This window comes from Protopterus annectens, chromosome 2.part1, assembly GCF_019279795.1.
Source record: "Protopterus annectens isolate FY-2018-M chromosome 2.part1, PAN1.0, whole genome shotgun sequence".
NCBI lineage: Eukaryota > Metazoa > Chordata > Ceratodontiformes > Protopteridae > Protopterus > Protopterus annectens.
Window position 1 is genome coordinate 345,006,915 of NC_056729.1, and position 13,524 is coordinate 345,020,438.

Consider the following 13,524-nt stretch of genomic DNA (forward strand, 5'->3'; position numbering starts at 1 on the left):
AGCCTCTCGACAGGATATGTGCCCATAGAATGGCACACAGCAATGGTGGTTCTGCTGCACAAGGGTGGGCCCACAACCGACTCTGGGATCTACCGACCAATAAGCCTGACCAGTCTGATCTGTAAGGCAATGGAGCGAATCATTATGGAACTCATAAATGGAGAGATTGAGAACACTCTAAACACTTGACCCCACACAGTTCGGCTTCATCAAGGGCAGATCATGCCTGCTGAACCTGGTAGACTTCTTTGAGAGTTACTCGGGCTATGGATAAGGGAAAGGAGGTACACACGGCTTACCTTGACCTTGCTAAAGCATTTGACACCATTCCCCATTCGGGTATTATTGATAAACTCACCAACCTGGGCATAAACCCTTACGTCACAAGATGAATCGCAAACTGGCTCTCAGACAGATCCCACAAAGTAAGAGTAGCAGGATCTATGTCCGAATCCAGACCAGTAATGAGCGGTGTGCCTCAGGGCTCTGTCCTGGGGCCCCTCCTGTTTGGCATATACTTCTCAGAAGTACAGGCAAGCACTGAAGGGCTGTGGCTGACCAAGTTTGTGGACGACTGCAAACTGGGTACTACAACAGAGTCTCCAGCTGACATGGATATCCTCCAGAAGGGCCTTAATGAGACTGATGCATGGTGTCAAAGCCATGGTCTCAAGCTAAATGCTAAATAATGCGCAGTAATCCCCTTTGGAAAAAACAGAGTACCCACGAACTACCACATAGGAGGTAACCCCCTGAAATCTGAAGAAGTAATAAGGGATCTAGGGACCCAAGTAGATAGTCAGCTTTCCTTTGATAACCATGTTGCCAAGGTGGTTAGAAAATCCTTCTATGTGACCCATCTGATCACGAAAGGGTTCGCATCAAGATCTAAGGATGTAGTGGTGCCCCTCTACTCTTCCCTCATCAGACCCATTATTGAGTACAATGCACCAATTGGAATGTACCTGGCCAGGCATCTCCAGCAGCTGGAGAGACCACAGAGGTACCTCACTAAGAGGATTACTGGTCTCAAACAGTTGCCCTATGCAGCACGATTGAAAAAACTAAGGCCTTTCTCTGTTGCATACCGCCTTCTCAGAGGCGATCTCTGTCTAACATACAGAACCATGTCCAACCCAGAACTGTTGAACATGCTCCATCTTAGCAAAACCAAATCTACTTGAGCTACACGCTCTAGGGATATAAACCTCAGCACAACAATGAATAGAACATGCTGGAGGGATAGATTCCCTTCGCAAAGACTTCCCCTTGCTATGGAACAAGGTCCCGATCTACATAAGACAGAGCCCCTCACTATCACTCTTCAAGAGGAACCTTGACAAGTGGATGGGTAACAGAAAGTTCACACCAGGGTTCATACCAACAGCTCTACTAGATAGGGGCCAAGTGTACTAGCTGATAGATCAAGGGCCTAGGGAACTAACCAAAGGGGCGGTGAATACCACACAACGTGGCTGGGCTAATATATGCCTTCGGGCAGATAGCCCAGTACCTACCTATGAACCTATGAACCTATCATCCTCTAATGACATATGCACCACAAAAGCAATGGGATCATGGTTGACTATGGGTAGGGGGCTTGTTTGTCGGTGTGTGTGTGTGTGTGTGTGTGTGTGTGTGTGTGTGTGTGTGTGTGTGTGTGTGTGTGTGTGTGTGAATGTGTGTGTGTGTAAGTGTGTTTGTTTATATGTGTGTATGCGTGGGTGAATGTGAGGGAGCTACCTTTGCCAACAAGATGCATGAGCCGTAAGGGAGAACACTACCATAACCTGGACTGACAGTGCTAGTGTTAGACATGCCAATGAGACAATAATGAAGCCTTTGTCATTGCAGCCATATCTATCTCCAGTCCAAACCAACTTTTCTCACTGTTGAGGTATGCAGACCCTTTTCTGAATCTCAGTCCTAATACTTGCTTTGGTTGCTTTTTTTACCTCTTAGTTTTGGATGTAAATTCTCCTTTGTGCTACCGTCTGCAGTATGAAACTCTGCAAGGTTCCACCATAGTTCCATTGCTTTTCATGGTGCATATGTCATTAGATGATGATGTCATACAGAGGGATGGCTTAAAATATCATTCTTATGCTGATGACGCCCGCCTATACCTCTCCCTCTTTCAGAGGTATGCACCACTCTAAACTTCATTCAGGACTACTTGGAACTTATATTAGATCTGGTGGTGAGTTTGTCTCCTTTCAAAATTCAACCCCACTAATGCCAAAATGATGACTACGCATGTAATAATGGGATCCTTGTCACAAAAATGAACCCCAGAAAAACAAAGTCAAAAGCATCAGAAAAAAATATGAATGTGAACAAATAACAAAATTAAAGGCAAGCTAGACATGATCAATGCAGGGAGGCTCTGCACCCCTGTACCTCCATGTTGGGACTTCACTCCCAACCTCTGGTATTGCTTTTTTTTTTGGACTAGGGTGCAAACTTTTTACAGAGACTACATTAGCAAAACTCTTAACTTGCTAATAATAAATCATAATTTTAGACTGTTTTAGTAGAGCCTGTAAAAAAAAGGGCAGCCATGCCCAACATGAAACTGCCTGCAGCATTTAGCCTTTCTCTGCTAATTATGTACTGAAAAATAGACTAGTATGTATGTCAGAGGTGCAAAATCTAGGCACAACTCCCGATGGCACACTGTTTAAAATATTGCGCAGATCAAGTGCTTCATTCCAATGGAAGATCTTTCCATGGTTAAACATGCATTTGTGTTACCTCATCTAGATTACTGCATTTCCCCATACCTTGGACTTCCAAGGAGAGACCTTGAGTACTTGCAGCATGTGTAGGACTCAACAGCCAGATTCATGATAGATTCATCTCATTGTGAACATCACATGTGTGTTGTAGGGTGAACTTTCTATCCATGTTTAAGCTCACTGTATGATCTGTGACAGAAGAAAAAAGAGCTTCTGCCTGAAAGCCATAAGGGTTACCAGTAAAAACAGATAACAAACTGGATATGGTTGATTTATTTTACTTGATCTGGATATGGACAATACATTTTATTTGTTATTTTATGGAAGCATGGTATAGAACTGAGTGGAGCTCAATCACAGCACAAGTAGTCAAATGTGGTTGAACATGGCTTTAATTGAAGACTGTAAATATTCAATTCATGTAAGATTAAATATATGTGTAGTAGGGCAGTAGTCCATTTTGTAGGCATTGGAGTGAATTCAGAATAGGTGTGTACTTGTGTACACACACACACACACACACACACACACACACACACAAAACAAGTTTTTGGAAGGAAAAACCTGGAAAATATTCATTAAATAACTCTGTGGTAGTGTATTTATCAGTTACTACCTTGTTCTTATTTGTAATAACGTCTTCACCATCATCTGATTTCTTAGCTTTGACATACTAATTTTTTTTTTGTTATGTTCAGCAGTCCTAATTAAATGTTCTTCATATGTTTGTCTTTTTAATACTCATTTCTCTTTTCAGCCTTTTGGTTATACTAGTTAAACATTTTATTATGCATTGTAATGTGTGTTACATAATTTTTTATAGCAATGCCTTTTATTCTCTAGTAGTCTAATTAAATATCCATTCCATCAAGGTTTATTAGACTATTCACCCTTTTTTATCACTTTACTTGTTTTGTCTAAAGGTGTCACATAAATATTTTTGATTGTCAGCTATCCACACCCCCCAGGATTTCACTATTTCCTATTCCAACCCACATTCATCAATTTATGTGAAGTTCACCGTTGTTTATCTTCTCCATATCATAAAAAAAGTATTTTCTGACCGGTAGAGAATAATTGTTGATCATCCTAAAAATAGACTGAGTTGTCATCTCAAATACCTAAAGCATTGGCACAATAACTTCTGAGATTAAATCATGTTTATTAACCAACATTAGATCCAGAATATTGTGCCCCTAGTTAGTATAGTTTGGAGACAAAGCATTCCATATTGGAGGATGTGTATATATATATATATATATATATATATATATATATATATATATATATATATCTATAGGAGGGTAAAGCCTCCACAGTAAACACTTTGTAAGTGGGTCATGGGGTAGTGGATGTCACTTTGCACAGGCTAGTGTTTAGGTGTTGTTACAGTTTATAGTGTTCATTTTCATAGTTCACTGTGTAGTCTGAGTATTTATTTGGATGATGTTTTAGGAAGGCATATTTAATCAATTTCTTTCTATCTTTTTTATTTAATTGTATTTTGCAGAAAATCAGTTCATTGTATTACTATCATAAATGTTTATTTTATTTGTTAAACAGATAGACATACTGAATACAAGTACCATACTTCAGTGGTGAACCCAGTGCACTAGCTGGCAGTGAATAGGCAGGACTTCTGGTATGGTGTTCAAAGTGGTGACATGGCTCTCAGATTGCACCGAAGGCAAAAAGAGTAAAGCAGTTTGTTTTATAACATAATGTGTTTATTTTGTATGTATTTCTAATGTGGACTCGTGAAATTAATGGCGCATCCCACAAAGAAACAGAAGAGAACATTAAAAGAATGTTAGTAAAGAGAAAATGGCTTCTTCAAATTGTACTGAGCCAAACTGAATGTCAAGCCTGTGCTACCAAAGTGTAGAGCCAGAGACCACAGAAAGGCAAGGTTTGTCTCAGGACACCATAAAAGCCGTTTAGATTTATTATTAGTGGAGGTACACTATGTAAACTCTAAATTCAATGGCTTCCATACTAAAGTTACTAGCAGGAATGTAAATGCAGTCCAGGCACTTTTCAGTCATTCTTTTCAACTTGATAAAGAGATAACAAGTCTTTAAAGGAGGTCAGCAACCTGTTTTACTTTAAACACCTTTATTAAATTCTTATATTTTAAGCAATGATACAGGGACACATGTTATTAGAAAAGAAAACAAACTATAGTTAACAGCTTTTATTTTTTTCATACACTATACATATGTTTTCTTTTTAACAATTATCATTGGCTCCAACATTATATAATTTGCTCAATTCATGCCTTCCTTTAAACTGCACTCTTCCTCCTGAATGTTATTTTGCATTTTCTATGAATTCAATTGATTTCTATTTAATTTGCTCCTTCGTTTTCCTAAAGATATTGTCTCCCATTCCGTCATCTCTTTTGCAATATCTAGTATGTCAATTGCTGTTGGTTCAGATTTTAGTTTCCATTTACCAGTAAATATTTTTTGGCAGCCAGTAGCATTAAACTTAGTAAGGACTTACTATATCTGGGAAATTCAAATCCACTCTTCCATCTCAAAGGTTACCTTAGTTACAACCATTTGCTCTCCCCTAATATGGCAGAGTACTCTGTATAGAATTTTTACAATCTGCCAACTCTTTAAAATCCCCAAAACATGTTCCCAATTACCTATTTATCTCTCTCTCTCTCTTTCTTACCACACCTCCAGCATTTGCTATCCACCTGTAGAAAATGTTACTGATGTCTGCTTGGGGTCTCAACATATGTAGGCAAACACTGTCCAAACAAAAATAAGCAAAAATCCTAAACCTTCTGGACCTTGTTACATGTTTGGGAGCCCTACAGATGTCCTTCCATTGTTCCTTTGTAAATTGCCTTTCCATTCTGTGTTTCTTCCCTATATTTTCTATCCTCCTGTAGTTAAGTCTTATAGTTATCGTGCAATATTTTATATGCCCTACCTATTATTTCTTCTTTTATTAGTGACCTCTGTTCTAGACTCAATTTAAAAATCTCTGCTACAGCTGATCTTTCACATAGTACTCCCCTAACCCTTTCTCTTTGCCGATAGTTTATTACCAATCCCTGGTTAGGAAGTCAGTCTCTAACCTGCAGTCCAAATTTTTATTTGGCCTAATCCCACCATATTATCTATTCTTCTCTAGTTATTTTTCCAAATATCTTTGTTCCTTTTTTAATTTTCTCCAGTAAATTCCATCCCCTTCTTGTCTTTTTTTTATACCCCTACTTGCACAATCCCCAGTGGGCAAAATCTCCTTTCGCCATTCCAATGTTGACTTACCTTTTAGAATACTTTCAGCAACTTTACGAATACAATACTCTGTATGGTTGTTTCCATTCTCCTCAAGGACTTGCATCCGAATTCTATTCTTTCCCTTGTTATTGAACTCCTTTCCATTTCATTACCATCCCTTTCCACTTTTATTTAAAATGTTTTGTTTATGTTGTATTTATGAGCCTGAACTGCATAACTCTAACCCATCCCTTCAAATCAGGTAATCCTACTGTTGTGGGGGGGGGGGTGGCCATGGTGGTGCAGTGGTTAGCATTGCCACCTCACAGCAAGAGCCTCTCCCGTTCAATCCTTGCCTTCTGTGTGGAGTCTGCATGTCCTCCCTGTGGTCATGTGGGTTTCCTCCACATCCCAAAGACATGCTGTAGGTGGAATGGACACTCTAAATTGGCCGTAGGTGTGAGTGCATGCATGTGTGTGCCTTCTGTGGAAGGTTGGGCACCGGGCTGGCAACTCAACACAGTAAAACTCCACTGCCAATCATGAGTGGTCAGGTAATCTGCTGTGGCAACCCCTAACCAGGAAAAGCCGAAAGAAGATTGTTGTAGGGGAGAATCAACTCCCCCCAAATAAAGTCCTTCAACTCTTTATTAATTATGGTCTACAATGTATTCTCTAGTTGATAAATTGTGCCTGATGACTGACTTGTATATAAAACTAATGGGGCTAAAACATTTTCATTGTTTGTATTTTACTATCCATATCCTTAATCAAGAGTTTCTGACTTCTCAATGTTTATATTATCGTTTGTTTACTCTTCCCACATATCCTTACCTGCCATAATGGAATCCATTTTAACCAATACAGCTATATACATAATTTTTATTTTTGGCAGAAAAGCATTGTAGTTAAAAAAATGTAAAAGCATTTGTAATTGTTAAGGTTGCCAGCCATGGAGGCATTTTATGATGGAAGTCTCTTGAGAAGGGGCTCCCTGTTTGAATATATGAGAAAGTAGAACAGGAATCAGTTAGAAGCCAGAGTACTGTAGTCATGGTCTAGTATAAGAATTTTTATATGGAATATAAACTGCATTATCCATCCTATCAATAGAACTGGAGTCTTTCAATATGTTAAGAAACTACAACTTTGAGGTTCCCCTATTAAGTTGCACGAAACACCAGAAACTATACAGAGTGGCATGGGGTCCAAGAGAAGAGGAGTAATTCTGCCAGCTGATAAATCTTCTCCCTTGACAATTGAGAATTCACTGTGAGTCCCACAAGGCAAATTTGTAGGGCTTAAGTGACTCTATTTAGGAGATAAATGTACCTTTTTAGTTTATACATTTCCTTCCAAGAGTGCATCATATCCTGTATGGGAAACTAAACTGTGTTATAAGTAGAATAAATGTGCAAAGTGGTCCTAGCTTTTACCAGATTCCATATCATGGCAGAAATATTGCACTTATTTAAGTATTTTGGGTTTGAAGGAGGTTATGACCTCTTTCTCTAGGCAACCGGAGTTTACATTTTATTCATGCAAATGTAATTCTTTGTCCTGTAGTGATAAGATTTTATAACTGTGAATCATCGCCCAATAATAATTTTGGGATCATGACCCAACAGAACCAAGAGTCTTCTGACACTACACTGGTTTACTGGAGAAGCTTTGGAGGTTCTTCAGAGATTTGTGCCAGGAGCCATTCTTGAGGTACATGTCATTAGTTGGGTGGGGAAGGGGACAGGGGAAGAACTGACTATTAACTGGGAACAATTCAAGAAGCCCTTGGTGGATAGGTAAAATTCTTTACAAAAGAATTATGGGGAAAAGGCCAGGGATGGATGGCGTGAAAAGAGGCAATTGCTAAAGAGAATGTAGAATAGTGCATAACTGACTCCAGAGAGTAAAAAGGGAATAGCAGACCTAAAAAAGGAGGATGAAGAAATGCTTCATAAAAGATATGAATTTTTCTGAGAAGGATTGAAAGCTTTTTTTTCCAGAGTTTCCTGTGGTATCACAAGAGGTTAGTGCTTAGGCTTAAACAGCAGAAGCCAAGACGTCCAATTAACTGCAACTTTCTAGTTACAGGTAGGAGAACATGTGTCTGAGCTGAAAACTTGGAGATTTTTTTGAGTCTATTACTCCAAATGATATTTGAATGATGATTTGGGTGAAAATGCTTAGGTTGAGATGTCCAAGTTTTTGAGTCATTTAGCTCTTCCAAGACTGACTCTACTCTATGCACAGAAATCGATCACCCCTCCATACTCAAGGAAGTGTAGAAAATTATGTGATGGCAGGCTATAGGTAAAACTCTGGGCCCTCATGGGATACCGTTAGATTTTTGCTTTATAAACAGGAGTTGTGTAATTTGCTGGTAAAACTTTTTATGATATTCTATTCTATTTTATTTGGTTTACTATCACATACTCGAATCTACTCCGTTCGAGTGTTAAGATGTCCGAATCACATGTTCAGAAATCTCAACATTGAACACAAAAAATGTCAAAGGCAACATTTTAGTAAAGTCAAATTTTGAAAATGTTGACTTTACTGAAATGCTGCACTTCTGCTCAACATTAACAAACACTGCTCCCCCCATACCCCCCACTTATATATACAAACTTAGAGATCGCACTACAGTGAAGGAAAGGGTACATTTCCCAATCCCCACTATAGTGCGATCTGCTCCACAATGTGGAACCTTACAACAGTGAATGCTCACTATTGTGAGGTTCAACATTGTGGCATTCGTAATTTCAGTTCTGCCAAAGGCAGCTTCTCACAAATGTCAATCAGACAAAGTGCGATCGGGAAAGTGATTGTAAGCCTTTTATTCTATGTATTTATTTATTAGCTTTTGTTGAAGAGAGATATAAGATGTTTTGCTGAAAAAAAAAATTGATTCCCATAGGCTGTTCAATATAAGGTACATCTAGTGAGGTGGGACTTGAACTTTGGAGAAAAAAGAATTCCTTTGTAATATTTTGGGAACAAATCAACAGGTAAGCAGGCAGCTGGACTGAGAAGTAGCAAACCTGAACTTCAATCTTTAGTTGACCTTCAGGCTAGAATATGGGGGTCATTTAAGATCACAGGGTCATAGGAGGTTACTAGGCTAATGGCCCTGGGGCCCTTACAAGCGTAGCCAAGAGTTTATCCCAACCTCAGTCAGCACCTGTCACCCCTGTCATTGAGGGACAAAGGTGGAACCCCTGGGACAAATTTGTGGTTTCCCCATTCACTCATTAAGGTTGCACTTGAAGAGGGTCCGTGAGGTACTCTGTTTGACATGTATGCAAAGACTATTCCCAAGACGGGGCAGCCACTGGGAGACAAACCTGTTTCTCCAGTAGGTTTTGTTGATGTCGCATATTAGATTTAGGCCTATCAAGCAGGTAATGCGCGAGGAGTTAGACTTACAGATATGGAGCATTTTTAGTAGGGCAGGGTCAAATATTGCCTTGTAGGTGAGACACAGATCACCTCTGAGCAATCTGTATGATACCAAGTAGAGTGATAGTAATTTGAGCCCGTCCACATAGGACAGGTGTTGGAGGCCATGGATTCTCTTTGTGAGGTATTTCTGTGGCCTTTCCAGTTGGTGCAGGTGTTTGGAGAGGTGCATACTATACGGTGCATTATACTCAATTATAGGTTTAATAAGGGAGGAGTACAGAGAGGTAATAAGCTCCTTTTTTCTGGATGCAATCCCTTTACTTATGAGATGAACCAAGTAAAAGGCTTTTCTGACCATTGCTGCCACATGTTGGTCGAATGTGAGATTGTTGTCAACCTGAGTACCCAGGTCTCTCACCACAGGTTGTGTGCTTAGGGGGTTGCCGTTGATGTGGTAATCAGTAGTGGCTGTGTTTTTGCCAGATGGTATGATAATACATTTTTTTTTTGCATTTAACTTAAGGCCATGAATTTGGCACCAGTTATTTGTAGCTGTGAGACCCTTTTGCAGTATGTTAACATCATTTGGGGGGGGGGGGATAATGACAGCACCCAACTTACAGTCATCCACAAACTTGGTCAGCTACAGGTTCTTTGGTCTTTGCCTCTGAACCTCTGAGAAGTAGATGACAAACAGTAGGGGTCCCAGGACAGATCCCTGGGGAACACCACTAGTGACAGGTCTGCTGTCAGAGGTGGTGGCACCTATTTTGACCTTGTCTGTCCTATCTGTGAGCCAGCTGGCCACCCATCCGATGAGATGTGGATTAACACCAGGTTGTGTTAGCTTTTTGATGATGCCCAATGGGGGATTGTGTCAAAGGCCTTTGCCAGGTCAAGATAAGCAGTATGTACTGCTTTCCCTCATCCAGGGCCTTGGTGACAGTCTCAAAGAAGTCAACTTGGTTCAATAAGCAAGATCTTCCCCTGACAAATCTGAATTGGGATTGTTTAGTAAAATTGAGAGTGTATGAATTACCAGCAAGCTTAAAGCAATGAAACCACTGATAGACACTGGGCAGGAGTTTCTAGAATGTAGATGTCTTATTAGTAAAACTTAATGATGACCTATGGGAACTGAATACAAAGCCAATGAAGAAGTGTCGGAAGGTATCAGATGAATTATCAGATAACGAGATGCCTGACACATTTTGGTATGCACTATGTTCCTTGTCCAGATCTTTTGCAAAATAAAAGAAATATGACATTTTGCCTGGAAATGTCTCTGCAGGTATTTTTGTACTCTAGTTCATATGTAACATATGCTCCCCCAAGCAGTTGATAGATACTAGAGATATGTTAGAAATATGGAAGGAGGCTCAAGACAGCAGAATTTTTGGAAATGTCCAGCTCTCTCAAAGTGTAAGTTCCAGATTCAGAGCATCCTGGCCTCCTTATTTTCCTCCCCTTTAGAGATTTTTCAGCTCCTTTTTCCTTCTGGGATTTGATAATAGGTTTGTTTTGTTCCTCAATCAAAGGAAATGTCTGCACCTGATAATGAGAGAGATTGGAGCCAGGAGTTGTTCTTAAGTTACATGCCAGTACTGGACGGGGTCAGGGGAAGAACTGGCTAGTACCTGGGACAAATTCAAGAAGACTTGGTGGCTAGGGTAAAATTCCTTACAAAAGAATTATGGGATAAGGCCAGGGGGAATGTTTGAAAAGAGGCAATTGCTAAAGTAACTTTAGAAAAGTGCACAAATTGACTCCAAAAAATGGGACCTCAAGATGGAGAATGGTAGTTGGGGAACTGTGAAGAAAAAAACTTACCAGGAAATACAAAAATAGATGTTTCCTAGATCTTAAAGATGTTATTTTTATAATGGATGATCTAACCAGTAGTGAGGGGGTGTCTTTAACACCAGTTATGTGGCAAAATGAGGCTTGCTTCCTCTATGTGACCCTTGATCAAGCATCCTCAACTTAGTTAGCCCAAAGTGCATGGTTAGAAGGCATGCCCTTGTTCTTTATGGACAGAGTTAGATTAATTTGCTCCTCAGCTGGATGTACTCAAGTGATCTTATATTTTATCACAAATAATGCCAAAGATGCTTGCCTTATAACATATTTTTATTATTAGGTCAACTAGCATTAAAGATGATTGCATTGATTTGTGGGTTAATTTGCTGATACAATGTTCATTTGCTTAATTTTACACCTTACACTTATTTTTCTGTTATTATTGTAATAGTTTATATAAAGTTCTGCATTTTAATTCTTCTACTATTAATGACATTGTATGGAAGGTTGATTCTTACTATGTGGCTTAATCTTATTTAAAAACAAAAATAAGTAAGCAGAGACTGGAGAAATCAGACCCAAGACTACAGGAAGAAGCTTGCTAGCTGTTCGTTATCATTAATCCTCTGTACTAAACGTCTAGAATCATAAGCATGTGGGAGCAATTGATTAGCAAAGGATGTGCCAGCCTAAGGAAGGGCATGAGAAAAATACAGAAAGAAATAGGGGGCTCTGTGACTTAGCTAGGTGGTTGGGTAAGGGTGGAACAATATTTGAAGGCTACTGCCCTACCTTTTAATTTAGAACTACATAGCTTTAACATCAGCTAAGAGTAACTCTGTGACAAAAGGGAAGAAGAAGAATATTAATGAAAGGAGCTGGGTAATGATGAATGAATAAAAAATGGACTTCAGCACGTAAGGGAGAAACATGTAAAAAAAAATAAATAACGGAAGAAGAAGAAGAAAAAGTTTATTAGTTTATTAAGGTGAAGAAATAAGACATGTTTACAATCAATAGTCTAAATATAAGTAACAGTTTTTGCAACTTTTTGGCCCTACCGCTTACCAGTCATCTCTTGGTAAATCAGCCCATTTGTTCCATTTACCAGGTGAGGGTCGAGTGAGAGCAGTCATCATTCATGCAGTCATTGGGGTGGTTTGAAGGTTTTTAAAGTTTTCTCCCCAGCCCTAGCATCATGAGCACCTGGCAAGGGAGAGTGCAGTGGGCTTTCTGTGGAGGATGTCCCCTCACCTCTACCAGGTGTGTTCCTTCCATGCTGCCCTGCTCCTCTTTCCACAGTATGAGCATTAGCCTGTTCAGTCTTCCCCAGGGAGATCGCAATACCCTGTGTGCCTCCAAGTTCATGCACACACACACATACACACACACACACACACACACACACACACACACACACACACACACACACACACACACGCGCGCCAAGAGGTGGGTGGACCATATCGCTTCACACCATTTCTAGCACTCAAAACTAACATTGTATCACATGTAAAAACAGCCACACAGACAGCCAATCTAAAGTTGATGGTGACCTTAAAAAGCTCTCACTTTGGCCTCTTAAGAAAGGAATTATACTCAGTACTATACAACTATCTCAAAAAATTACTCTCCCTTAGGCCAGTCTCATATAGTGCTCTAATAATTGAATCATAAATTACCTTATTGGTATTCCTCTTGTAATCATTTCCCCCTTTTTTATTTACTTACTAATTTTGTTGACAAGATTAGATCCAGTAGGCATGGCCTGTTTTTGAGGAAGACAAGAGGTAGCATTCATACACAGTAGATAAAATTTGGCCATTGTACAAGGGAACTTCCCCTACTGTTTTGTGTTGTTTCTGGTATAAGAGTGACACCAGAAATAGGCCCAGAGAGTATTCAACAGAGACAGAAAGCTGCAATGGCTATATTCAGAGACAGTGCTGCTACAAGTTATTTAGCTATGTAGTGGTCACTGTGGTGGAAAGCATAAAAAACTGGATTCACTATACAATCTCGAAATACTGAAATGTCGAATTTCAGTATTTCGAGACTGAATAGTCGAAAAACCACATACACGAAAACCCACAATAACGAACACTACAATTGGGACCATTCGCACACACACAAACCAGGACATAATCACACACACACATACACCTACCTAACTAAACAAACATAACAACACAAACACACTTAACCCACCTATAAGCAGGGGGCAAGCCCCCCCCTGCACCCCCCACACCACCCTACTTATATATTCTAACTCCGAGGTCGCACTAAACACAAAAACACACAACAAACACCACCGCACACACTCACACACACTAAAATCCCTACCC